The following is a 24,926-nucleotide window of genomic DNA, read 5'->3' on the forward strand; positions in this document are numbered from 1 at the left end:
AGGGAAGAGGCTTTGGGTCACACCAGGGCGGGGGCTGTATCCTCCCGTTTCCCAGGTGGGGCTATCAAGGCACAAGGGGGACGCAGCTTGGGCGCTTAGCCTGTGCCAGCCTCTGAGCAAAGCAGATGCCTTGTCACAGCCCGGCAGAATCGTCTGATTTTTGATACCCCCGATTCACAAAGGATAAAACCAAGACCCAGGGGAAGGATCTGACGTCGCTCACAGCCTGGACGGCCAAAGCCTCTTTTCTCATCCCTCAGTGGCCGGCAGGACCCGAGTGCCTCTGTTAGGAGACGCCCCAGTGCTGACCCGGCGTCACGCCACAGCAACACTGACCCTCGGGGCTGGATCCTTCTTTGGTGGGTGAAGGAAGCTGTCCTTCGCTTTGTGGGATGTTGAGCAGCATCTGTGGTCTTGAACTAGTCCTTCCAGACTTTGCTAAGTGTTCCTTGGAGGCAGAATCACCCACGGTTGAGAATCACCGATGCGGATGGTGAGCATCACAAGCTGTGAGCTGGGGTCCCTGCCAGGCCCTGGGTAACCACACGGCCTTAACCGGCGGACTCCAAGTGAAGCCAGGACCTCAGTAGCAGGACTTTGGAATTTACTGACTTTTAGGTAATATAACCTTTGATGCCTGCTGTCATTTTGGGCAAGTCTTTCCACACTGATAAAGCATTTTCCTTCAGCTACGAAATGGAGTGGACGATGTCGGCTGCTGGTGTGGTCAGGGAGACACGGGGTGCTTGTCAGGTGCTGTGGCTCAGCACATCGTCAGCGCTTTATTGACCTTCCAGTTACAGCCTGTCACTTGGTGTGTGTGGGGGCAGGGGATGCACATTTCCTAACAATTGAACATAACCTTTCACGGTCTGTTGAATTTCTAATCCTATGTCTTCAGGCTCTACATCCAAATATTTGCTTCCTGCCAAAGCCAGAAATTATCCAGCAGCCCACACTCCCGTCACTCACCAGCCTGATTTCTAGAAACGGCCCTTCCCTGGGCACACCTATAATTTAACGTCTGTAATTCCTCAATTAGTAGTTAGCAGTCCATTCTTTTCTTCTTGGTAATTGCCCTCTGCTCTGGGGAGGGTGAAGGGGGGGATGTGGGGGCTGTGCAGAGGCGGTTGCTACCTCCTCCCGCCTTCGCCTACACACATCTTGGCAGGAAGTACCTGGAAGATTCTGGAACCCATGGTTCTGGGTTTGAAGATTGCATCAAGGTAGCCACCCTGGTGGATGACGGAAAACTGCGTTTTGTTGTCCGTAGAAATTTTTACGTGCGCTTTGGGAGCAGAAGGGTCAGGGTTGCTGATGTGGAGCCTCTTTTCCTGGAGGAGCTCCCAAGCCTCGGTTGCCAGAACGTCTAGGTTGTTGCAGCGCCCGCCTTTCACGTTACGGCTGGGGAAGCCAGGGCCAGAGAGGGAAAGAAACCTACGCAAAGTCACACAGCGAGTCGGTGACAGACCCAGGGCCAGAGCGTGGGGTTTCAAAATCCAGAGTTGGGGCAGCTAAGGATATGATACAGTCCTCAAATCCCTGGTATCCATCAGAGTGGAGCAGCAGACATTTATTGAGCTCCTGCTGTTTGCAAAACTCTGCAGTCAGCTGTGTGAGGCTCCAAAGGTAATGAGATGCCATTCGCACTTCAGGGAAGTTTTCAGAAAAGTGACCAAGGTACATATATCCCAGCTATACAGCCTCGAACCAGCCGTCTCTCTGCAGCCTGGTGGTGGGCCTCAGTTTCCCTCTCTGTCCACGGAGGCTCTGGCATGACCTTCTCGGGCCTTACCCGTGGAGCCAGCCTGAATTCAAATCCCAGCTCCCCCGTCTGCTGGTGTGAGACTTTCAGCCAGACTTTGAGAAAGCCTCGGTTTCCTCATCTGCTAGAGGGGAGTTCATAACCCTTACTTTCTGGGTGGGAGTTCCTTACAGTGATGAGTGTAAAACGCTCGGCAGGGAGCCTGGCTCGCAGTGAACCCTGGTCGCCTGCGGTCAGTAATTGCAGTGGCTTCACTCTACATGGCCTCCCTCCAACCACACGGGGCTGCTCCGGGCTCTGCGAGAACCTTCCCTCCTCCCCATGTGTGCACCAGCTGTTCCTTCTTCCTTCGAGGAGAGAGCGGGGGCACCGGCTCCCCTCTCTGTTGAGGGTTGGAAAAGGTTAAGCCTGTCCTTAAAAAGGCGCTGTTTTCAGAAAGGTCCTCCGCCTGCAGGTGTTCTGGGGGTCAGGAGAAGGATGGAGCCCAGCAGGTGGGCCTGGCGGCTCCCAGACTCCTTTGCGTCCACTTGGCCTGCCCACCCTCCTCGAGGGAGAACCCCCACCCGGAGCCCTCCCTGCCTCGACCTCCTAGGTGCTTCCTGCTGATGAAAGCATACTGGGTCACTCACAAGCACAGCTCGTTAGGAAAGAAGTGACAGCTCCGAGGTAGAGAAGGGGCGTTCTGAAATGTGGCTGAGGGCAGAATAGTCAGAGATTCTTCAGATCCCACGTTGGGTACATTTTTCCTTTTCTCATGCATAATTACAAGCCCTTTGTGGGGAGGGACTAGGAAAAACAAAAAAACAAACAAAAAACCCAGAGGCTGTCAGAGCTCTGCTCAATGAGTTTCCTGATCTTTTCCTATAATGTGGAGCCCCGTGGATTTTCAGCAGCTCAGTGCCGCCGGAGGAAGCATAATCCTTCCAGGTTTCTGAGCTGAACTGTGCAGCTTCAGCGACGTCTGGCCTCCCAAAGCAGGAAAGTGGCGAAACCCGCACAGGGTGGTGACATCAGGCAGGTCTGGGTTCGAATCCTGCTGCTGCCACTTCCTCTGGGTGGGACCTCGGCCAAGGGCCTTGACCTCTTAGACCAGTGGTGACTCAGGTGGTAAAGAATCCGCCTGCAATGTGGGAGACCTGGGTTTGATTCCTGGGTTGGGAAGATCCCCTGGAGGAGGGCATGACAACCCACTCCGGTATTCTTGCCTGGAGATTCCCCATGGACAGAGGAGCTTGGCAGGCTATAGTGTGTGGGGTCACAAAGAGTCGGACGTGACTGAGCGGCTGAGCACAGCACAGTCTTTGAGTGCAAAAGGGGGCTAACCCTGTGAGGACAGAGCTCAAACTTCGGTGGGCCCCTTGGATACTGGTTTAGTAAGTAGAGTCCCAGGTGAGCCCCAGAATCTGCCTGTGTTTCAAGAGCCCTGGGTGGTCACATAAGCACCATCCTTGGAGAAACAGTTTCTCAAAGCTATTTGCTCGGTCTGCAGATGTGTATTGAGTACCTACTGTGTGCCAAGCACAGTCAGAGGCCCTAGAGGTCCATCAGAGAATAAGACAGAGGTGGTCCTAGCCCTCAAAGAGAACCCTGTCTGCACGGCACTTCTGTCCTGAGGGCAGAGACTTAACAAAGCACCTTGGCAGCTCCTCTCACAGGACGAGAAGTGCACAGAAGTATGTCATACACTGAACACATGCTGTGTATTTGCCCCAGAGAACACCTTGTGGTTGGAGGAACGAATGAGTGCTGCGTGAATTGTTAATATTGCTCTGATCATAGATGTGCCTTTGCGGCTTCTTCCAAATTCTTTCTAGCTGCCTTGCTAGACCACAAGCCATCAGTTCAGTTCAGTCACTGTCATGTCCGACTCTTTGCCACCCCATGGACTGCAGCACACCAGGCTTCCCTGTTCACCATCAACTCCTGGGGCCTACTCAACTCATGTCCATCGAGTCAGTGATACCATCCAACCATCTCACCCTCTGTCATCCCCTTCTCCTCCCGCCCTCAATCTTTCCCAGTGTCAGGGTCTTTTCCAGTGAGTCAGTTCTTTGCATCAGGTGGCCAAAGTATTGGAGTTTCAGCTTCAGCATCAGTCCTTCCAATGAATATTGGGGACTGATCTCCTTCAGAATGGACTGGTTGGATCTCCCTGCAGTCCAAGGGACCCTCAAGAATCTTCTCCAACACCACAGTTCAAAAGCATCAATTCTTTGGCACTCAGCTTTCTTTATAGTCCAACTCTCACATCCATACATGACTACTGGAAAAACCATAGCTTTGACTAGACGGACCTTTGTTGGCAAAGCCATACTGGGGTGTGTTTACCCTTTCACATGCTCAGAGTCCAGCAGAACACCTGCCACATCCTCGACACTCAGTAAATGTCTGATGGAGGGATGAATGAATGAATGGATACATGCACGAATGGACTCTAAGCTCCTTGATGCCCACCAGCTGATAAGTCGGGTGGATGACTTGGGCCCAAACGAGCTGTGCTTGCTTGCTAGGACAGTGGTCTGGAGAGGCTCCAGGTTGTAAATGGGAGTTCCACATTCAAGGCGTTTGCTCCGGGTCAGGGCCGTTCTTTCTGGAGACCACAGAAGCCCCGGGGCCTGTTTCAGTCGTGTCTGTAAAAACTGGAGGTCAGTTCTTGTCTTGGCCAGCCAAAGAAAAGTCCATCTCTAGTCTCAGTCCGTTAATTGGTACCCTGCATCACTATGCCCACCCCCATCAGACGTCTCTCTGGACCCCAAGGTTCTCAGTGCCCTGCTGCACTCACAGATCTTTGTTTACGCAACAGAGCGAGGCTGGGGTCAGGCAGCCTTCTGGAGAGTGAATCCCGAGCCCTTTGTGAACCAACAGGCTGTGTTGCCAGAGGCAGGCTCCTGAAGCCTCCTCAGCAGCTAGTTGGGACTCCATCATCCACTCACTGATTCAGCCAACCTGTATTAAGGACCAGCTGTGCACCAAGCACAATGCCGGGTGCATTCATAGACCTGACTTGACTTCACCCTCAGGATCGCTCAAAGGTTTAAGTCAGAAGGGAGGCACTCACTTGGAGGCCCAGGCCCTTGCACGCCGAGGCAGGGGCTTCTCCCTGATACTTCTGTGCACTTTTTGTCCCATGAACTAAGCCACCAAGGTGTTATATTAAGTCTCCCCTCAAGAATTGAAGTGCGGTGAGGACAGGGGCCACGCTCAGTTTTGCTGAGAGTCAGAAAGAGCTAGTTAGTGACAAAAGGCAGACTCTGGAGCCAGACATGTCTGTTGGAACCCCAGCTTGGGAATCTACTGGAGGCGTGCAGGCAAGGTATTCTGTTCCTCGGTTTCCTTATCTCTCAAAAGGGGATAATAATAGCACTTCTAGGGTTGTTGTGAAGAGTCCATCCGTTGACACATGCAGAGCACCTCGACACCTGGTATGTAGTTGGCTCTAAAAAATTCTCATTACAGATGTTAACATTATTATATTCATTGCTGTATTATAAAATGCAGAGGGTGAGATGATTAGATCGCATCACCAACTCAATGGACGTGAATCTGGGCAAACTCCGGGGGACAGTGCAGGACAGGGGAGTGGTCCATGGGGACACAACTTAGCAACCAAACGGCAACGTATTGTAAAAGACCTATAAAATATCATAAATATTTTGAGGGATGATTTCCATATGGCAGAATGCACATATCTTAGGCATACCTCTTGATGAGTTTTGACAAATGCACACAGCCATGTAACCCACAACTCTGTCACGTTCTAGAACATTCTCACTCCCCCTCAAAAATTCCTTCATGCCCCTTCCAGTCGGTCCTCTTTACCTGGCACTTCAATAATGCTTCTTGAATAAATGAATAGAGATCCATTGCGTTTGGTCCCACACCTGTTACGACAGTTCCGCTTGTAACCAAGCTGCATAACCTGCTTAGCTGTTAGGTAAATGTAGAAGTAGAAGTGCAAAAGGAGAGTTGTCTTCATACAATGAAAACTTACATTGAAAAGAGTCCATAAAGGCACAATGACTGTCCCTTGGGAGTGGAGGAGACTCTGAAAGGTTGGGGTGAGAAATCTTGGCGTCCAGGTGAGGTCACAGAATGCCCCAGCGCCTGGGCCTGCACTCAGAGCCCAGGCACCTCTCTGGCTCTGTGGCACCAGAGACCTACCCCCTGGGCTGAAAACCTCTCTCCCTGCTGCCCCCCAAATCCGTCCCTCCTGGGGAAACTGAGACACTTAGCATCCCAAACCTGCGACTATGGGAGGCAGAGGAGCTTCCAGACTGTATTCTGCTAGATATCTTCATGGGGGTGGAGGAACCAGGAGGAGAGAGATGTCTTCCTGGGCTCCAGCCCCCTCCCCACACCTTACCCACCACATCCCAGACCTGGTTGCTCCTCGATCTTTGTAATGTATTGGGCATCTGTGATTTTGCTTAGAGAGATTTCTCTAAAGCTAATAAAGGAAAGTGTAAAGGGTGCTGTGGTGCCAGCCACTGCCCTTGATTAGAGGCGAGGGGACATTCAAACAGCCTAGTGCTTTTACACAGCAGCCTGGTGGCAGGGGCTGTCCTGGGTCTGGCTTCTGTGGTCCCGGCTGGATGTCGTCCAGCCCTAGAAAGCGAAGTCCAAGGGGCCTGCCTGCAGCCCACATGATGCCCTTTTAGGGGTCTTAGATACACAGGCGCTCAGCCTGTGAGGGTACCTGGGACCCTGTCAGCCCGCATGCAGCGGGTGCCTGGTCCCCAGGCCTGCTTCTAAGCGAGAGTCTGTCGTCTGGGTCTTTGGTTCAGCTTTTCTCCTGCCAGGGCCTGGCAGGCAGCACGGGTCTGCTCCAGGGTGGGAGGTGGGGTGGGTGAAGTCACCTCCAGGCCCCTGAGCGGCGTGGCAGGTCAGGTGAAGGAGCCATTCGCATCTGCTAAGGCTGATGTCACCCTGGCGAGCCATTCAGCGCCGGGGGCTGTCTCCAGCCCTGGCCGCCTGCCCGGTGTCCCGTGTCCTGTTTGGTCTGTTCTGTGGGGCAGGCTCTGGGAGGTCCCGGGGTTCAGGGACACGCATTCTTCTCCCTGCCCTCTGAGGCCAGGCTGGAGCCACCCCTTTTCTTTCGGAGGCGCCCCAGGTATGGGGCAGACGGGTCTCAGGTTCAGGTCCCGACTCTGCCACCTCCAGGCCGGGTGGGCAGGTTGTCTGTGCCTTGTGTCCTCCGAGTCTTCCTCTCCGGAAGCAGGTGACGGGCATCCCCTCACAGGGTTGATCGGAGGATGACCGAGGACACGTGTGACTCCATTCCACGCAGCACCTGCCGTCAGGAGATGCCTGTGAGCCCCTGTTCCGATGACGGGGCTGCTGAGGGCTGCTGTTCCTGTCATGTGGGATGTGGTTAGGAACGCTGTTTGCATGATTCCCAGAACCGATTTAAGTCAGGCTCTAAAAAACAAAACACAGGACATACTTGCTCCCTCTTAGACAGCCCTGCTTGTTCTAATCAGGGCGACTTAGCAAGACACAGATCATCTGCAAGCAGGATTTGGGTCGTCTCCAAAAACCTTCCTTTCCCCTGGCAAAAAACTCTCAGCCTCCCAGTTTGCAAGCCATTGTTAGAGAACCAAGGTTCTCAGAAATTGCAGCTTCCCCAGGCCCTCACCTCTCAGAGTCTGACACAGTCGGTCTGGGATGCTGTCCCAGAAGCTGGAGCTTTCATAGCTCCCTAGGTGATCCTAAGGTGCCGGTAGGGCGGGGAACCACAAGGTCAGGAGCATAAGAAGGCCAGCTGCAGAGTAAGAGTGACCGAAATCAAAGCTGAGACCAGCCATTTAGCTTCTGGGCAACTGTGGGCCGCTGCTCACACCTCCTGGAGCCTTGGTTTCCTTGTTTGTAAGATGCATCTGCCTGTGCGTATGCTCAGTCATGTCCAGCTCTGTGCGACCCCGTGGACTGCAGCCGCCAAGCTCCTCTGCCCATGGGATCTCCCAAGCAAGAACACGGGAGTGGGTTGCCATTTATACTCTGGCCGCCTGATGCAAAGAGCCAACTCATTGGAAAAGCCCCTGATGCTGGGAAAGATTGAAGGCAAAAGAAAGGGGGAGGCAGAGGATGAGATGGTGAGATGGTTAGATAGCATCATCAACTCAGTGGACATGAGTTTGAGCAAACTCTGGGAGATAGTGGAGAACAGAGGAGCCTGGGGTTCTGCAGTCCGTGGGGTCACAGTCAGACGTGACTTAGTGACTGAACGACAGCAGGATGTTTCTAGAGGCTGCTGGGAGGAACTTGAGATGGATGTGAATGGTACCTCTTATGAAACGGATGAGTCAAAGGATGGATATTACATAGATGTGTTCCCGGAAATCAGACCAGGGAAGGGATCCTAGACGCTTGTCCAGTTGACCATCCCCATCTTGTCAACACTGGGGACCCCCGTTACTGGCTTCCAGCCTTCACTTTTCCAGTCTGGAGTTTACCAGAATTCCTTTTTGCCACACTTGAGTTGTTGATCCCTGTTCCACACATAGAGATTACCAGAGACAATTCATTTAAGAATCGCTTGGTTAAATAATGCTTCTAATGCGGGACTTTTCAGAGCCTTTAATTATGCAAATATACATTAGGAACCTCCAGAGATGGTCGTTGGCGTCCTGTCTGTCTGAGCTCTCTCCAGCAAGAGGAGAGCTGTAGGTCCATTCTTTGACTCTAAGGGGAGAAGGTCACAGCAGGGAATAGACACCCCAATGGTCAGCTGTTCACTTTCAGAAATGCTAACTCTGGAATTGGGGAAACATCCCTTCAGATGAGAGGACTGGATGGCCTGCGTCGAGTATGGAGTTCACAAAGGGTTTCACTGGGTTCAGTTCAGTTCAGTTCAGTCGCTCAGTCGTGTCCGGCTCTTTGCAACCCCATGAATTGCAGCACGCCAGGCCTCCCTGTCCATCACCAACTCCTGGAGTTCACTCAAACTCATGTTCATCGAGTCCGTGATGCCATCCAGCCATCTCATCCTCTGTCGTCCCCTTCTCCTCCTGCCCCCAATCCCTCCCAGCATCAGAATCTTTTCCAATGAGTCAGCTTTTCACATGAGGTGGCCAAAGTACTGGAGTTTCAGCTTTAGCATCATTCCTTCCAATGAACACCCAGGACTGATCTCCTTTAGAATGGACTGGTTGGATCTCCTTGCAGTCCAAGGGACTCTCAAGAGTCTTCTCCAACACCACAGTTCAAAAGCATCAATTCTTCGGCGCTCAGCTTTCTTCACAGTCCAACTCTCACATCCATACATGACTACTGGAAAAACCATAGCTTTGACTAGACAGACCTTTGTTGGCAAAGTAATGTCTCTGCTTTTTAATATGCCATCTAGATTGGTCATAACTTTTCTTCCAAGGAGTAAGTGTCTTTTAATTTCATGGCTGCAATCACCATCTGCCGTGATTTTGGAGCCCCAAAAAATAAATTCTGACACTGTTTCTCCACTGTTTCCCCATCTATTTCCCATGAAGTGATGGGACCAGATGCCATGATCTTAGTTTTCTGAATGTTGAGCTTTAAGCCAACTTTTCCACTCTCCTCTTTCACTTTCATCAAGAGGCTTTTTAGTTCCTCTTCACTTTCTGCCATAAGGGTGGTGTCATCTGCATATCTGAGGTTATTGCTATTTCTCCCAGCAATCTTGATTGCAGCTGGTGCTTCCTCCAGCCCAGCGTTTCTCATTATGTACTCTGCATATACATTAAATAAGCAGGTGACAATATACAGCCTCGATGTACTCCTTTTCCTGTTTGGAACCAGTCTGTTGTTCCCTGTCCATGTTCACTGGGTTGGTATCTTACTTAACACACTTTGGGAAACGTGCCCAGTGCTTTTTTTGCCCCCCTCTGGAATTGCATACGTTAGCTTCCATTAAAAGACTCTGCCTTTATAGAGTCAACATGAATTCATTCCCTCCTGTTTTTATTGGGCAGAGAGGGAGGTCCGTGCATGTAGGTGGCCATCACTGCTGTCCAGGCATTGATGGGACAGGCCTGGGCTGCCCTGGGAGGCCAGAAGAGGAGCTCTGTCCACTCAGGGCTCTTTGCTCTGAAAAGGGGGCTGAGGCCCGGAGGTTCTGGATGTGGCCAGTCCAGAACCGCACCCCAGGCCCCCCAGTTTCTTATAGTGCCGTCGGGCTGAGTACCTTGCACGCCGTTCTTATAGCATGAGCTTGGTCGGCCTCCAATTATTACTGACAGGAGTGGAGGTTTCCGGGAACAGGGCAAATCCATAGAGTTTAATTAATGAATGTGCCAGAGGGCTTGGAGGCTGGATTCCTGTGTTTACCACAGGCTTGGCTGGCATGCAGTTCCTGCTGCGAGGGGAGGGTGGGGCGCAGTTCCCTACCCACCCCTGCCCTCCTGATGGAGCCTGAGCAAGAGGGAGGGAGGGAGGGAGGGAAGCTGGAATCTGATTCCCCTGCCCGCTTCCCAGCCCTGGTTCTGCAGAAGCTCTTCTCTCCTGTTTTCAGAAGCTCTGGCATTTTGTTTTTAGCCATTCTCCATCGGTTTGCCAAAACAAAATCGTCCCTCAGAGACCCTGGAAATAGAGCGAGGCGTCTCTGACGCCGGCAGCCCTGAGCACAGGTTGTGCTACTCGTTCTGCCAGCCAGCACCTTAAACCTGACCCGGGTCCTGCGGTGACCCCAGTCCTGCGGTGACCAGCCGAGATGACCTCTGCGTCCTGAGCTCAGAGCGGGGAGCCCGCCGGGCCCGCAGGGGGTCCCACAGCCCTGACTCTAGACCCCATGTCTGCCCCTTGTCAGCGCTGCAGCCTGGGGCCAACTCCATAATGTTTCTGAACCTCAGTGTCTTCTTAGGTAAGATGGGGATAACGTCACTTATTATTTTGTGTATATAAATAATATATGTATACGCACATATGCACATTTGATGTAAAGACTGAATGAGCTGGGACTTCCCAGTGGTTAAAACTTCACCTTCCAGTGCGGGAGGTGTGGGTTCAATCCCTCGTGGAGGAGCTAGGATCCCCCAAGCCTGTCGGCTAAAAAGAAAAAACAAACATAAACAACAGAAGTGATGGTAAGAAATTCAATAAAGACTTAAAACGAATGAAAGCGAAAAAGAGGAAAATGATCCAGGACTTCGCTGGCGGTCCAGTGGTTAAGACTCTGCCCATTCCCTACAAGGGGGCTCGGGTTCCATTCCTGGTCGGAGAACTAAGACCCCACATGCCACAAGGAGTGGCCAAAAAATAAAGTAAAGTAAAGTGAAAATTAAAAAAAAAAAAAAAAAAAAAACCATGAATGAGCTAACGCAGACAGAGCACTTAGCAGTGTCTCTTAGCAAACCCTATAAATGTTAGCAGTTATTGTAGCCGTCATCGTATACATTCCATTTTGGAGGTGTGACAGCTGCGTCCTGGAGAGGTCCATCGACTTGCCAGAAGGTTGGCCTCACATGTCGATGTGACATGTGTCTGTGACAGGCCCCGCCCACCCTGCCACAAAGATACGAGGGCCTCTGGACACTTGGCCGCCCCGTCGCAGGTCCTGTCACCTGGGCCCTGTGTGCCGCTTCTCACAGCAGGAGCCTCCCGCTTTCTCCTCTGCCTTCACACCCTGGAGATTCCCTTCCCACTCTCAAAGTCTAGAGCATCAGAGCCAGATGTGTGATTAATTAACACCTCCTAATGGGGAAAGGCTATGGTTTTTCCTGTGGTCATGTATGGATGTGAGAGTTGGACTGTGAAGAAGGCTGAGCACCGAAGAATTGATGCTTTTGAACTGTGGTGTTGGAGAAGACTCTTGAGAGTCCCTTGGACTGCAAGGAGATCCAACCAGTCCATTCTGAAGGAGATCGGCCCTGGGATTTCTTTGGAAGGAATGATGCTAAAGCTGAAACTCCAGTACTTTGGCCACCTCATGCGAAGAGTTGACTCATTGGAAAAGACTCTGATGCTGGGAGGGATTGGGGGCAGGAGGAGAAGGGGACGACAGAGGATGAGATGGCTGGATGGCATCACTGACTCGATGGACGTGAGTCTGAGTGAACTCCGGGAGTTGGTGATGGACAGGGAGGCCTGGCGTGCTGCGATTCATGGGGTCGCAAAGAGTCGGACACGACTGAGCGACTGATCTGATCTGATCTGAATGGGGAAAGAGGACCTTTTAGATGCTGTTACAATGGCAGCCACGAGACAAGGTGCTGCTTCTGCCCTCCTCACAGGTGGTGGCTCCAGAAATAGACGGAGAGAGTGTTTTCCTCTGGGCCGTCTCCCCTGGGCCTGGCCTCTCCCAGCTCCCGGGAAAGATACAGAAAACCTGGTGCATTCCCCGAGTGCCCCGCGCCGGGCACCCTTCCAGCAGCTACACGTGCTTGGCTGCTTCTGGTCCTCGCAGACATCCCACGAGGCAGGTGGTGTCATCCCACCATACATTTTGGGGAACTGAGGTCCAGGGAGATGAAATGACCTGTTCACGTTCACACAGGTGGGAGGACACAGAGTCAGCACTGAACACCAGCCTTTGGACTCGAGCCCTCGAGCATCTCTGTGCCGCCACCCAGAGTGTAAACTCTGCACTTAACCTGAGCTCTGAGTTGGAAACTGCCCTGGTCCTGTTTTGACGAGGATGAGGGGTGGGAACTGATATTCCTTATGCAGCTACTCTGGACTTTATGTGCTTATGGTTTGAGTCCTGTACATACACCTCCTGTTTGATGTTATATACACACATCCTCCTGTAGGCCGAAACCTAGGATAACCCTCCCAGTGCCCTTCCACTCTGTAATCCGTGAAGATAACCTAGAGCAGGGTACCAAATAGGTCTCCGCCCACCTGCTAGCTCTGAATGACACAGTGGCTGCCTGGGGTGCTGTCTTGGGGTTTCTCAGGACTTGTCATCAGTTCTGTAATTGATTACTGATGTCTGGCATGGGCAAGCAAGAGAGTGTCACTGATTTTCTCATCTTAGTTCTTTTTTTTTTCTCCTTTAAAAATATTTATTTGTCTTTGTGGTATCATACAGGATCTTTAGCTGTGGCGTGAGAACTCCTAGTTTTGGCACGTGAACTCTGTGTTGCATCAGGCAGATGTAGTTCCCTGACCTGGCATGGAACCCAGGCCCCCTGTATTGGGATCGCAGAGTTTTAGCCACTGGACCACTTCATTTTTGCTCTTTTTTTAAAAAAAAGATTATTTATTTATTTTTGGCTGCACTGGGTCTCTGTTGCTGCAAGGGCTTTTCTCTAGTTGCGGTGAGCGGGGGCCACTCTGGGTTCATCGTTGGGTGCGCGGGCTTCTCACCGCAGTGGCTTCTCTCGATGTGGAGCACAGGCCCCAGGGCGCAGGCTCAGCAGTTGTGGCCCGTGGGCTCAGTGTTGGTGGTGAACTGGCTTGGTTGCTCCGCGGTTTTGGGGGATCTTCCCGACCCAGGGAGGGAACCCGTGTCCCCTGCATTGGCAGGCGGATTCTTTAGCACTGAGCCACCAGGGAAGCCCTCATTTTTTCTCTTATTTTAAAGGGTAATGCTTTCCATTTGCAGCACGAAATTGTTACTTTATTTTTGAAAATCTGGGTACAGGAGGACACGGTTGTCAGCAGCCATCCACTCCCACGCCCAGAGTTGTCTATGTTACCAGGCCCGTGGGGTCTGACTATGAAGGTCAGAGGCTTTAGGAAAGCGTCGTGGACTCGTGGAATGGTCACTCTTCACCTGTTCTCCTTCAGACTGGGGAACCTGGCAATAGGCAGCAAGCGAGGTTAACAAACAAGGTAACAAACGAGAATACTTGGGATTAATGTCTTCTGTTTCTTAGGAGGGCACCATTATATACCAACCGCATTTTCAGAGCTCATTCCTGAGTCATCAGTGGATTGGACTTGTGCTGGGGGATCAGAACAGGCATAGCCTCTTTTCCTGTAAGTCTTCTTCTCTTTCTGCTCAATTACTGTTATTAGCCATTATGTCCTAATCAAGTGATTTCCTTTCAAAGCAAAAATTGCTCATCCCTCCCTGAGAGAGTTTGTCCTCCTGCCAGGACCCGAGGATATTTGGGAAAGTTTCCAGCAAGTAAACAATTTACGGTGGGGGACAGAGACCTAGGGAGGTTAAGCTGTTCCTGCTGAAGGTCACACAGGCAGACCGCAGCAGAGCCAGGCCAGCGTGCCTCAAAGGCTCCTGCTCATAAATATGTCAAGTGAGTGGCTGTCCTGCAGTCATTGTTCAGTACGTAGTGGTTCGTTTTTCTTGTCCTTGTCTCAAAAATTGCTTGCCTCTGCATCTGTCAGGATGGGTTAGGTTATGCTGCAGTAACAAACAGCCCCCACAACTTCAGTGGCTTTTAACAGAAAGACAGCTTTCTTCCCTGAGTGCTCCACATGTCCACTGACATTGGCTGTGTTTATGTTTCACGTCTTTGTCACTCCGAGGCCCCCGTTAGTGGAGCAGCTTGCCAGGGACATGACCAACCACAGGGCTGAAGTGGAGCCAGGGCTGATGGAGAAAGAGGCATCCATCACTGGCTCTTAAAAGTTCAGCCTGGAAATAGATGACATCACTTCTGCTCGCACGTCATTGGCTAGGGCTAAACCACATGATCACACTTGTGCTCAAGAAGGGAGTATAATTTTCCTATAGGGGGAAGCAGTAAATATGTATGCCTCGTAATACAATCTGCTTGCCACAGTCTCTGCATGATCTCTGTGGGTTCATTTGTAGAAATGAGTTTGCACAGGCTCTTTTTCCCTTCCCTATAGCATGAGCCACCCTTTTGAATTAACTCTGTCCTGGTTTCTTGGATTCATTAAGAAGCCCCAAGTTGAAGATACCCCCATTGTCCAGTACAGCACCATTCCTGATTCTGGCATTTCCATGTATGTTTTCATTTTTTGGTTCATCTTAGAGGTGGACTGCCAGCTTGCAGTGATGAAAAAAAAAAAAAACAAGTTCAAATAATCTTTCCTGGGAATTCAGAGTTCTTTAAAGAAATGCAGGACTGTGTCTCTGCAACCCATGGAAGTATTACCAAGCTGACCTTACGGCCTGGGTTACCCAACATGGGCATCGTTTATCGCATGCCAGATGCTTGTACGCCTGTGTCAGAGTGGTCTGTGGCTACCAGCTGCCTCCGGAGGTTTCCAGGGAGCTCAGGGAGGTGGCCTGTCTTTAGGGCTTTGGGAATCCCAGTCCCTACCTGTTCTTCACTTTGAAAGAAAGGGGTGCCAGCTTCAGTACTTAAGCAGAGAGAAGCCCCAGCCAGTTGCACAACCCCCGCAACAAACTCCCAACTGAGCAGCAGTGGAGGAAGAATTAATATGGGATCTAGGCAGTCTTAAGGGGTCCCCTGAGCATCTGTGTTCATCTCTTCTCTGTTGGGAATTCTGGGGATGCTGCTTTGAAGATATTTATAAAAGGAACACTCATTGCCTGTGGTGCTCAGAGAGGCAATTACCTAGTAAGAAGCAGGGAGCCGAGGTAATGCGGCTTACCTGGAGGGCCACGGGGAGACGGGGACTGGGCAGGCTGCAGCCACCAGCCTTGCTCCTGCGAGGAGGGACCTGTCCAGAATTAGCAGATCGAGGCTGTGCGCCTCCCCACAATTATTGTATTTAAAGAAATGGTCCGTCAAAGTGGATTCCTATTTTCCAGCCTCTCGAAGCTGAGTTCCAGTGGTTCTGATTTAGACCCCGAGTTCATGGGTCTGCCTGGCAACTTCCAAGGTCTGGAGGTCAGTAGACATAAATTTGAACCCTGGCTCCACTGTGTCCTAGCTCTGTGACCTGGAGCAAGCCCCTTTCTCTCTCCAAGCCTTGGCCACCCCTCATACACACATACCCAGCTTTAAATGGGGCTGTGGATAGTCCTTGCCCCTTAGGGGCTGAAGAAGGGAAAAATGCAATGGGGTGAGTCACGTGGTAGCACCCCCTAAGCCAGGAAACACCACAAACATGGTGGGTATTTGTTCAAGATTGAGAATTAATGAGCTGCAAATTTCTCTATCAGGTATTGCTGTGGCCAGACCTTTAACATCTGTAGTACCCCGTTATTTCACACTCAAGTCCTGGGTGGGGCTGACTAGGGGACGGGATGTGCACCGTAGCAACAGCCTCTGGTTGCCTAGCAACGGGAAACCCATCCCAGTCGATATTCTAATTTGTCAGAACGTGTTTTTTTTCACCTCTACAATGGAACCTATATCCAGTTACGCGAGAAGGAGAAAAATCAGCAGTGCGCACACGTCTGTCCACAAGTTGTAGAATCCAGCCCCTTCCCGGGGGCTTCTCAAGCCCAAAGCGGGGCTTGGAGTCACAAACTGGTCCTTTCCCCTCAAGGAGCGCGTGAGCCCCGTGCTTACAGCTCCGTCCCCCTGACCCCGCACCGCTGCCATCTTGGGCTGTGGGCCGGCTTTCCAGTGGTTCTGGGGGCTGCAGCCAGGTGGATATCGTCTGTGGCCCTCAGTCCACCTGGGCTCCCTTTAAGCCAGGCGGGTGAAGCCCAGGGAGCTCCAGGGAGCCTTCCGGGATTGGACTCCCGCCCGACGATCTGAGCCCCACTCACCGCGGGTCACTTTGATTCCAGGGATTCGCACTCTGATGACACTCCTTTGGAGGGGCCGTGTCCTCCTTGGTTAACTTCACAACAGCACCTGGCTCCGGCTCTCCACCTGGCGCAGTTCAACAAATGACACTCCCCCGACACCTCCCCTCTCCCGCCGGCCACTGGACAAACTCCTAGAGCAGTCCTGAGGTTTGGCAAAACACAGTGCAGACTTTGAGCCGGGGCAGGTTTCAGAGTCACGTGGCCTCCGGTACAAGGAGACCCAGACTCGCCAAACCTAAAACAAATATTTGTTTGGTCTCCAACAACAACTGAATGAAGTATGATGATTATTCCCGTCGTACAGTTGGGGTAACTGAGGCCCAGTGAGACCCCCCCCCCAGGGCCCTAACGCCAGGCGGGGGCAAAGCGGGTCTTGGAACCCAGGCCTGTCTGCACCAGAGATTCCCACTCAGAGCCTCCTTCTTTCCCTGGGGAGCCCCGTACAAGCCCCATCACTCTTCGTTAACTCAGACCTTGCCAGGATCCATGCGTGGCTGATGTTAGAACTTGGCGATGTTTCAGGGCAAGAAAGGAAAAGGAATGGGAGGTGTGTCCCCCACGGGAGGCCTGTGGCCCTTTTGCTCTCATAATGCTCAACTAACCTGCTTTTTTAAAAAAAAGTATTTTTGGTTTTGCTGGGTCTTCACTGCTGCACAGGCTTTTCTCTAGATGTGGTGAGCGGGGGCTACTCTCTGCTGTGTGTGGGCTTCTCATTCTCGTGGCTTCTCTTATTGCAGAGCGCAGGCTGTAGGGCACGTGGGCTTCAGTGGTTGCAGCTCCCGGGCCCTAGATCACAGGCTCAATAGATGTGGTCCACGGGCTTAGCTCCGTCGCATGTGGGATCTTCCCGACCCAGGGATCGAACCTGTGTCTCCTGCATCGGCAGGCGGATTCTTTACCACTGAGCCACCAGGGAAGACCTAACAAACCTTCTTTCAGTCCCCCTCGGCCATGTGCACCTGGGAATCCCGTCTCTTTGGGATGGTGAGTGGGTCCCAGTGGCCCCCAGAGCCACCTGAGCGCCGCGGGGCCCACCTGAGGCCTGGGTCCCCGGTGTGGGTTCCCCAGTTATTGCTGGAAGCCATCCCTCGCCTGTCAACATGCTATAAATAGGGAGCTGGGGGAAGATCTGAAAAAAAATGCCACTGGCTTTTTTCCCCCAGCGTGGGTGGGTTGAATTAAAAAACCGTCAGGCCGCAGGCATCACAGTACTGGAAAGCCCGAGGGGGTGGAGGGCGGCGGCTGAGACTCCGAGGCGGACTCGGCCGCCTCCTCTTCTGTTTTCATTCTCTCTGGCGGCACAGGCCTCAGAGCTGGATTCTGACGTGGAGAGCCCTCCAGGGACCTCCCCTTGGGCAGTGACAATGATCGTGCTTCCCCCAGGGGCCACAGAGTGACCCTGCTGGTGTGTTCCAGCAGGACAGGGAGGGACGGGTCCTGGAGACCCCCCTGACCTGTGCTTCCTCCAGGAGGGAGGCAGAAGAAACAGCATCCAGCGTCTCTTTTGAACGTGACCTCCTCCCCTGGTGCCCAACCCCTTCCTGGGGATTTGGATTCTTGCACCAAAGTGAGGTCCCAGCCAGCTCCAGTCCACTGAGTGAAAAAACCCAGGCAAAAGAGCAGAGTCACTCTGTGCCAGTGGTGTACACGAGTGTGCACAGTGGACATGCAAGTCTGTTTGTAAACTGCATATTAAAAAAAAAACCCAGTGACACCCTGGGAAGGTTATCTGTGCAGAAAGTGAACTTCACACTGGTCAGGAGGTGCTTCGATGGTAGGACCATCTCAGCAGTACTCAATAGAATCTAAGACTAGTACTTCCCTGGTGGCTCAGACAGTAAAGAATCTGCCTGCAATGCAGGAGACTAAGGTTCGATCCCTGGGTTGGGAAGATCCCCTGGAGAAGGGAAAGGCAACCCACTCCAGTATTCTTGCCTGGGACATCCCATGAACTGAGGAGCCTGGCGGGGTACAGTCCATGGGGTCACAGAGAGTTGGATATGACTGTGCGACTAACACTCTGACTTTTGAAGACTAGTACAGTATAGATAATAATAAAGGATCTAGCAGCCACAACCAGGTGTGGGCTCAGGTGGAGCAAGTTGCCCAAGGTCACGCAGCTGGCATGAGGCATAGCCAGGACTGGAACCCAGGTCTGTCTGACCTCAGACCCCCCATGACAGTTGGACTCTCCCACATCACGCAGCCTTTCCCAGATGAGTTGCTTAAACAAATCCTTTGCCTGCACTTTTTTTGAGGTGCGGGCAGAAAAAAAATCCCTCTGTCTTTCCCAGATTTCCTCCAGGCCTCAGCAACAGATTCCTGAAATGCTATTTATCATGAAAACATTTGGAAACTATAGCAATTTAATTCTTTAAATGAATTCTTTAGATGCTGTTAAAGAATTAAAGTGGAGGCAAGGGACTTCCCTGGCGGCCCAGGGTTAAGACTCTGCGCTCCCACTGCAGGGGGCATGGGTTTGATCCCTGGTCAGGGAACTAAGACCCCACATGCTGCACAGCAAAGCCAAATAAAGTTTTTTTAAAAATTTTTAAATAAATAAAGTGGAGGTGAGGGAGGTAACCTAGGAGGCCGGGTTGACGCTGGGCTGCCAGGATTTGACTCCAGTGTGTCCGTGGGCAGTTCAGGTCCCTTTGAACCTGTTTCCCCATCTGGAAAATGGGATCCTGACCAAGGATAACACGCTCCCCTCCAGTGGGAGCCGAATACCAGAAGCCCCTCTGGTTTTCACATTTGGAAATGACACTTAGGAATGCCCCTAGCATGGGTCTCCACGTTGACAGTCGGTACCCAATCAGTGTTTAAAAGTAAAATAGGGATTTCCCTGGCAGTCTAGTGCTCAAGACTTTACCTTCCAGTGCAAGGGAGGTGTGGGTTCGATCCCTGGTTGGGGAGTTAGGATCCCACATGCCTTGAGGCCAAAAAAACCAAAACATAAACAACAGAAGCAATATTGTAACGAATGCAATACAGACTTTAAAAATGGTCCACATAGAAAAAAATCTTTTAGTAAAGTAAAAGAGAACATTGTGTAGCGGTGTCTGCTGGGGAACAGAGGAGCTAGATGGGCAGGGCCTCATCTCAGCCCTGGCTGCCCGCCCCGTTCCTCTCACCTGGAGAGTCCAGACCGGCCCTGGCCGAGGAGTGTCTTGGCTCTGCTGCCCTGTGGGGGTGGAGGAAGCACCTTACACTCTGCATGCTTAATTAATGTTTTTATTTGGGAAGCTCAGTGTTTAAGAGTGGGCAGAGAGAATGGTAGGCTTAGAATGCAGTCTGGGGATATGGGAGAGGGAGAGTGGGATGCTTCAACCCTAAATCTTTTAAGATTTTTTTGTGTATATATGAGGGCTTCCCTCATTGTTCAGTTGGTAAAGGATCCGCCTGCAATGCAGGAGCCCCAGTTCGATTCCTGGGTCAGGAAGATCCCCTGGAGAAGGGATAGGCTACTCACTCCAGTATTCTTGGGCTTCCCTTGTGGCTCAGCTGGTAAAGAATCTGCCTGCCATGCGGGAGACCTCGGTTCTATCCCTGGGTTGGGAAGATCCCCGGGAGAAGGGAAAGGCTACCCACTCCAGTATTCTGGCCTGGAGAATTCCATGGACTGTACAGTCCATGGGGTCGCAAAGAGTTGGACACGACTGAGCGACTTTCACTTTCACGCAAAATGTATACATCGATGTTAATATATGATATATATACACATGTATATATAAATACATTCATATTTTGCATATGTGTAATATATATGCAAAATGTATGCATGGACATATGTGCAAAATATATGTGCATATATAATACATGCACATACGCATATAAATAGCTTCCCAGGTAGCTTTAGTGGTAAAGAACCCACCTGCCAATGCAGGAGATTTAAGAGACAGGGATTCAATCCCCGTGTCGGGAAGATCCCCTGGAGGAGGAAATGGCAACACACTGCAGTATTCTTGCCTGGAGAATCCCCATGGACAGAGAGGATCCTAGCAGGTTATGGTCCATGGAATGGCAAGAGTTGGACACAACTGAAGCAACTTAGCCCGTAGCACTTGTATATAAATAATTCCTTTGCATATATTTGCATATCTATGCTATATACGCATATCCATATATCCATGCAAAACTATATATGCAGTTTATATACATAGTTTTGCAGGTAGATCAACCAAATGGAATTATACCGCAAGAATGCTTTTGTGCCCAGTTCTCTTTCGTTTTTCTCTTCTGTGGCTGGCCTCTCGTGCCATGACACGGACCTGCAGACCGCAGTACAGTCTATGTCGCAGGTGGTGCCCACTTTATTCAGTCAGGCCCAGATGGATTTGGGACACACAGGTTGTTTCCAGTCTTTTTGCCTCATAAAGAACGCGACAGTAAACATCACCTGCATAATCAGAGTGACCTTTCGAAGTGGGGCGACAGGGATGCAGGCGAAGAGCCCGTGCAGCACAGGATTTGATTAAATCCCTCTGGTGTCACCGAACCTTGGCGTGAGCACATATGCACCCACGCGGGCAAGTCTCTTATTTTCTCTGAGCCTCCGGTTCTCCCTTGTGTAAAAGGTATGCAACCCTCATCCACCATTCCGAAATCCACAAAGCCCTCCCTCATTTGTGGCAAAACTACCCTCTCCCAGTGTGCTGACAGGAGGTTATTAACAGTATGGTAACAGTATTACCGTATGGTTCATGCACTTTGCTGCAGAAATGGTAATACATTTGTGGTTGCCTTTCAACAGTACTTACCCAGGTTTGGGAGTGTTTTTTCAAAGTTATCATCCCCCAAAGGGCCTTTTTCACTCTGTGTTTTTTTTTTTTTTTTTTTTCGCCTACACTGTGCAGCTTGTGCGATCTTATCTCCCTCCCAACCAGGGATCGAACCCGTGCCCCCTGCAGTGGAAGCCCGGAGTCCTAACCACTGGACCGTCAGGGAATTCCCCTGAAGGACGCTTTTGTAACATTTTTTCTTACTTGCCTTTCCATGAAATTTTAATATCATAGATACTATTGTATATCTGTATGTGTGCATGGGTGCGTGCTCAGTTGCTCAGTTGTGTCCCACTCTTTGCCATCCCATGGACTATAGCCCTCCAGGCTCCTCTCTGTCCGTGGGATTCTCCAGGCAAGAATACTGGAGTGGGTTGCCATTTCCTTCTCCAGGGGATCTTCCGGACCCAGGGGTTGAACCCACGTCTCCTGCATTGGCAAGCGGACTTTTTACCACTGAGCCACCTGGGAAGCCTCTCTGTACGTGTACTATATGCATATCTGTGCTTTATACCTTATATTTATAAGGTCCCCACCAAGAACCAGTTTCTCTGTAGAGAATGCATGGACCTAGACCAGTGATTCTCAACCAGGGGTGACTTTGCTCCCCAGGGACACTTGGCAATGTCTGGAAACAGTTTGGGTTGTCTTGGCTGTGGGGAAGGGGTTATAGGTAGCATCGGTGAGTACAGACCAGGAATGCTGCTGGCTTCCTCCAGGGCACAGCGAAAGCCCTTCCTCCTACAGTGTGCCAAACTTGCTAGATTGGGAAACCCTCCTCTAGATTCTGCTGGGGCTACCTCCCAATATACAGTATGTCTGCTTGTTGCCTTGCCAAAAATCTGAGTTGTCCCAAGTTTGGAATGCATCTGGTCCCTGGTTTAGGAGTTGGGATGCCAAAACCCACCTCCCAGATTGGTGAGAGGACCGTTTGGGGGCTGATGTGCTAAAGTGTGTTTCTTGCCACCTGGTTGTGGTCCGTGCTCACCCAGGATGAGCCAAAGTGCCCGGGGGCTCAGGGTCCCATGCCTGGATGCTGTCTGCACCTTGAGCAGGTCCTGCTAACTGGGTCCTGCCCCAAGGGTGCTCAGGGCTTTATCCAGCATGCCCAAAAGCTTGCATCAGCACCACCTTCTTCCAAATGGGCCTGTTGTTTCATTTGTAGGCTTTGACCAAGGTGCGCCGTCTGTCTGAACACGTCTCTGGGCTCGGCCAGCTGCCAGTGGTAAACTGGCCTGGAGCCATGCGTGGGCCCGGCTCCTGTGTCCTGGAGCTCCCGACAGAGGCTTCCAAGCTCTCTCACCCACTTGTGACCCAGTGAGTCAGGTGATGTGCGGACAGGACCCTGCAGCAGGCAGTTCTGCCCCGATCTGGGTGCCGCCGCTATGAGTTGGCCAAAGAGACACCGTCCACCAAGCGTTTTCCAGGGCCTCTGGCTTCCCAAGGGCTGGACTAGAAGGCAGGGGTGGATGGAGCTGAGCTGTGAGTTAGAACAGGCAGCACCCTGGACCCTGGGCAGGGCCTTTGAACAAAACCACAGACTGGGCTGGGCACCAGGGGGAAACAGAGCCCTTGGCTCTGTGAACGATGCAACGGCAGCCCGACTGGTTTTCCTCCCGCACCAGGGCAGGCGCTTATCAACAAGGGAGCCGCCAGGCCCAGCGATGGCAGAGAGCTCCCAGCTCAGCCCCTGCCTCACCCCACTCCGGGGGGGTCGCAAGCCTCCCCTGCAGGGCCGCTCTGCAGGGTGGATGGCAGGCACAGGGCTGTCCTGTCCACAGCGTAGCCCGCTCTTCATAAAGGCGGCATCCGCTTCTCCCTAAGGCTGTCCCGGCGTCTGCGCTGTCTTCTCCCTTCTCCCCACCTGTTCAGTTGAATCCACTTTTCAAGGCCTGGGCCATGTCACGTGCCCTCTCAGCTGCCCCGCCCCCCGCCCCGACCCCCTGTGCCCACTCTCTTCCCCCTCTGTCAGGAGCCCCTTGGTACTTCAGGTACCTGGGACAGGAAATCATTTTCATTTCACTTATTTCTTTATTCAGTTGTGGCCATGCTGTGTCTTCGTTGCAGTTTGCGGGCTTCTCGTTGCCGTGGCTTCTCTTGTTGTGGAGCACGGGCTCCAGGGCACACGGGCTCCGGGGTACGCGGGCTCCGGGGCGTGCGGGCTCCGGGGTACGCGGGCTCCGGGTCACACAGGCTCCGGGTCACACGGGCTCCGGGGTACGCAGGCTCCGGGGCACGCGGGCTCCGGGTCACGCGGGCTCCGGGTCACATGGGCTCTGGGTCATGCGGGCTCCGGGGCACACGGGCTCCGGGGTACGTGGGCTCCGGGGTACGTGGGCTCCGGGGTACGCGGGCTCTGAGTCACACGGGCTCCGGGGTACGCAGGCTCCGGGTCACACGGGCTCCGGGGCGTGCGGGCTCCAGGTCAACGCGGGCTCCGGGGCGTGCAGGCTCCGGGTCACACAGGGTCCGGGTCACACAGGCTCCAGGGCGTGCGGGCTCCGGGGCACGCGGGCTCCCGGGCGTGCGGGCTCCAGGTCACACGGGCTCCGGGGCGTGTGGGCTTCAGTAGTTGCGGCACACGGGTTTAGCTGCCCCACAGCATGCGGGATCTTCCTGGACCAGTGATCCAACCCATGTCCCCTGCATTGGCAGGCGGATTCCTAACCACTGGACCACCAGAGAAGTCCCCAGGGAAATTATTAATCATGGGGCCCAGGGTGATCAAGGAGCTCCCTGATAGCTCAGCGGTAAAGAACCCGCCTGCAGTGCAGGAGCCGAAGGAGATGTGAGTTCCATCCCCAGGTCAGGAAGATCCTCTGGAGGAGGAAGTGGGAACCCACTCCAGTACTCTTATCTGGAGAATCCCATGGACAGAGGAGCCTGGCGGGCTGCAGTCCACAGGGTCAGAGTCAGACATGACTAGGAACGAGCACACGGGTGACCACGGGGATGTTCTAAGGTAGGACTGTCTGCCCCTCATTCCTAGTAAACCTTTCCATCAGAGAGAGCTTTGACATCATTCCACATCAGCACTTAGAATTCTGCTTCATTGTTCTTAATGGCAGGACAGGTGCCCTTGCAGGGATAAACCTGTTTACATGTGCCCTTACGAAAAAACACCTGGGATGTGCTTGCTGTTAACTGAAATCCATGCTGTCGCTATGAGCATCCTAGGGTTTGTGAGTTGATGCGTGTGTGTATTTGTGTGTGTGTGTTACGTTATCTGTGTTTTGTGTATTTTGTGTGTTTGTGTGTTTTCTGTGTATATGTGCATGTTTGCGTTTGTGTGTGTGTGTGTATTTATGTATTTTTTTGTGCACATGGTAAAGAATCCGCCTGCCAATGCAAGAGCCACAGGAGACGCGGGTTCGATCCCTGGGTCGGGAAGATCCCCTGGAGAATAGAATGGCAACCCACTCCACTATTCTTGCCTGGCAAATCCCATAGACAGAGGAGCTTTGGTGGGCTACAGTCCATATAGTCACGAAGAGTCTGACATGATGGAGCAATGGAGCACGTGTTTGTGTATATGTTTGCATGTGTGTTTATTTGTGTTGTATGCATCTGGGTGTGTTTGTGTGTGTGCACGCATGTGTGTGTACCCGCTGGGTGATCACCAAAACCAGGGGTGGTGGAGCAATGTTGTGACCCCGCAGTGTGCCCACAGCCTCAGCTGGGGCAGAGGTGGTGGCTGAGGCCTGCCAGGGAGAGATCCTGCAGGATCTGGGGTCCTGGGGCCGCAGAGAGACACACCAGCTCCCTGCTTCCTCCCCGGTTCACACTGACACATCAAGGCTGCAGT

The 24,926-nt window shown here is 52.3% G+C and overlaps 1 protein-coding gene and 1 long non-coding RNA gene across 5 annotated transcripts in view; one reads left to right on the forward strand and one right to left on the reverse strand.

Moving 5' to 3' along the window:
- KIAA1671 (KIAA1671 ortholog) overlaps positions 1-24,926 on the forward strand; it is a 185,324-nt gene that overhangs the window by 132,880 nt on the left and 27,518 nt on the right. The window lies entirely within an intron of this gene.
- LOC147355670 (uncharacterized) lies at positions 12,930-16,460 on the reverse strand. Its single transcript, XR_015144026.1, has 2 exons — positions 16,299-16,460; positions 12,930-13,478 (listed from the first exon to the last, which is right to left on the reverse strand). It is a non-coding gene; the product is annotated as an uncharacterized LOC147355670 (long non-coding RNA).

This window comes from Bos grunniens, chromosome 17 (genome assembly GCF_055505025.1).
Source record: "Bos grunniens cultivar Pamir isolate PY7600 chromosome 17, Bosgru_T2T1.0, whole genome shotgun sequence".
NCBI lineage: Eukaryota > Metazoa > Chordata > Mammalia > Artiodactyla > Bovidae > Bos > Bos grunniens.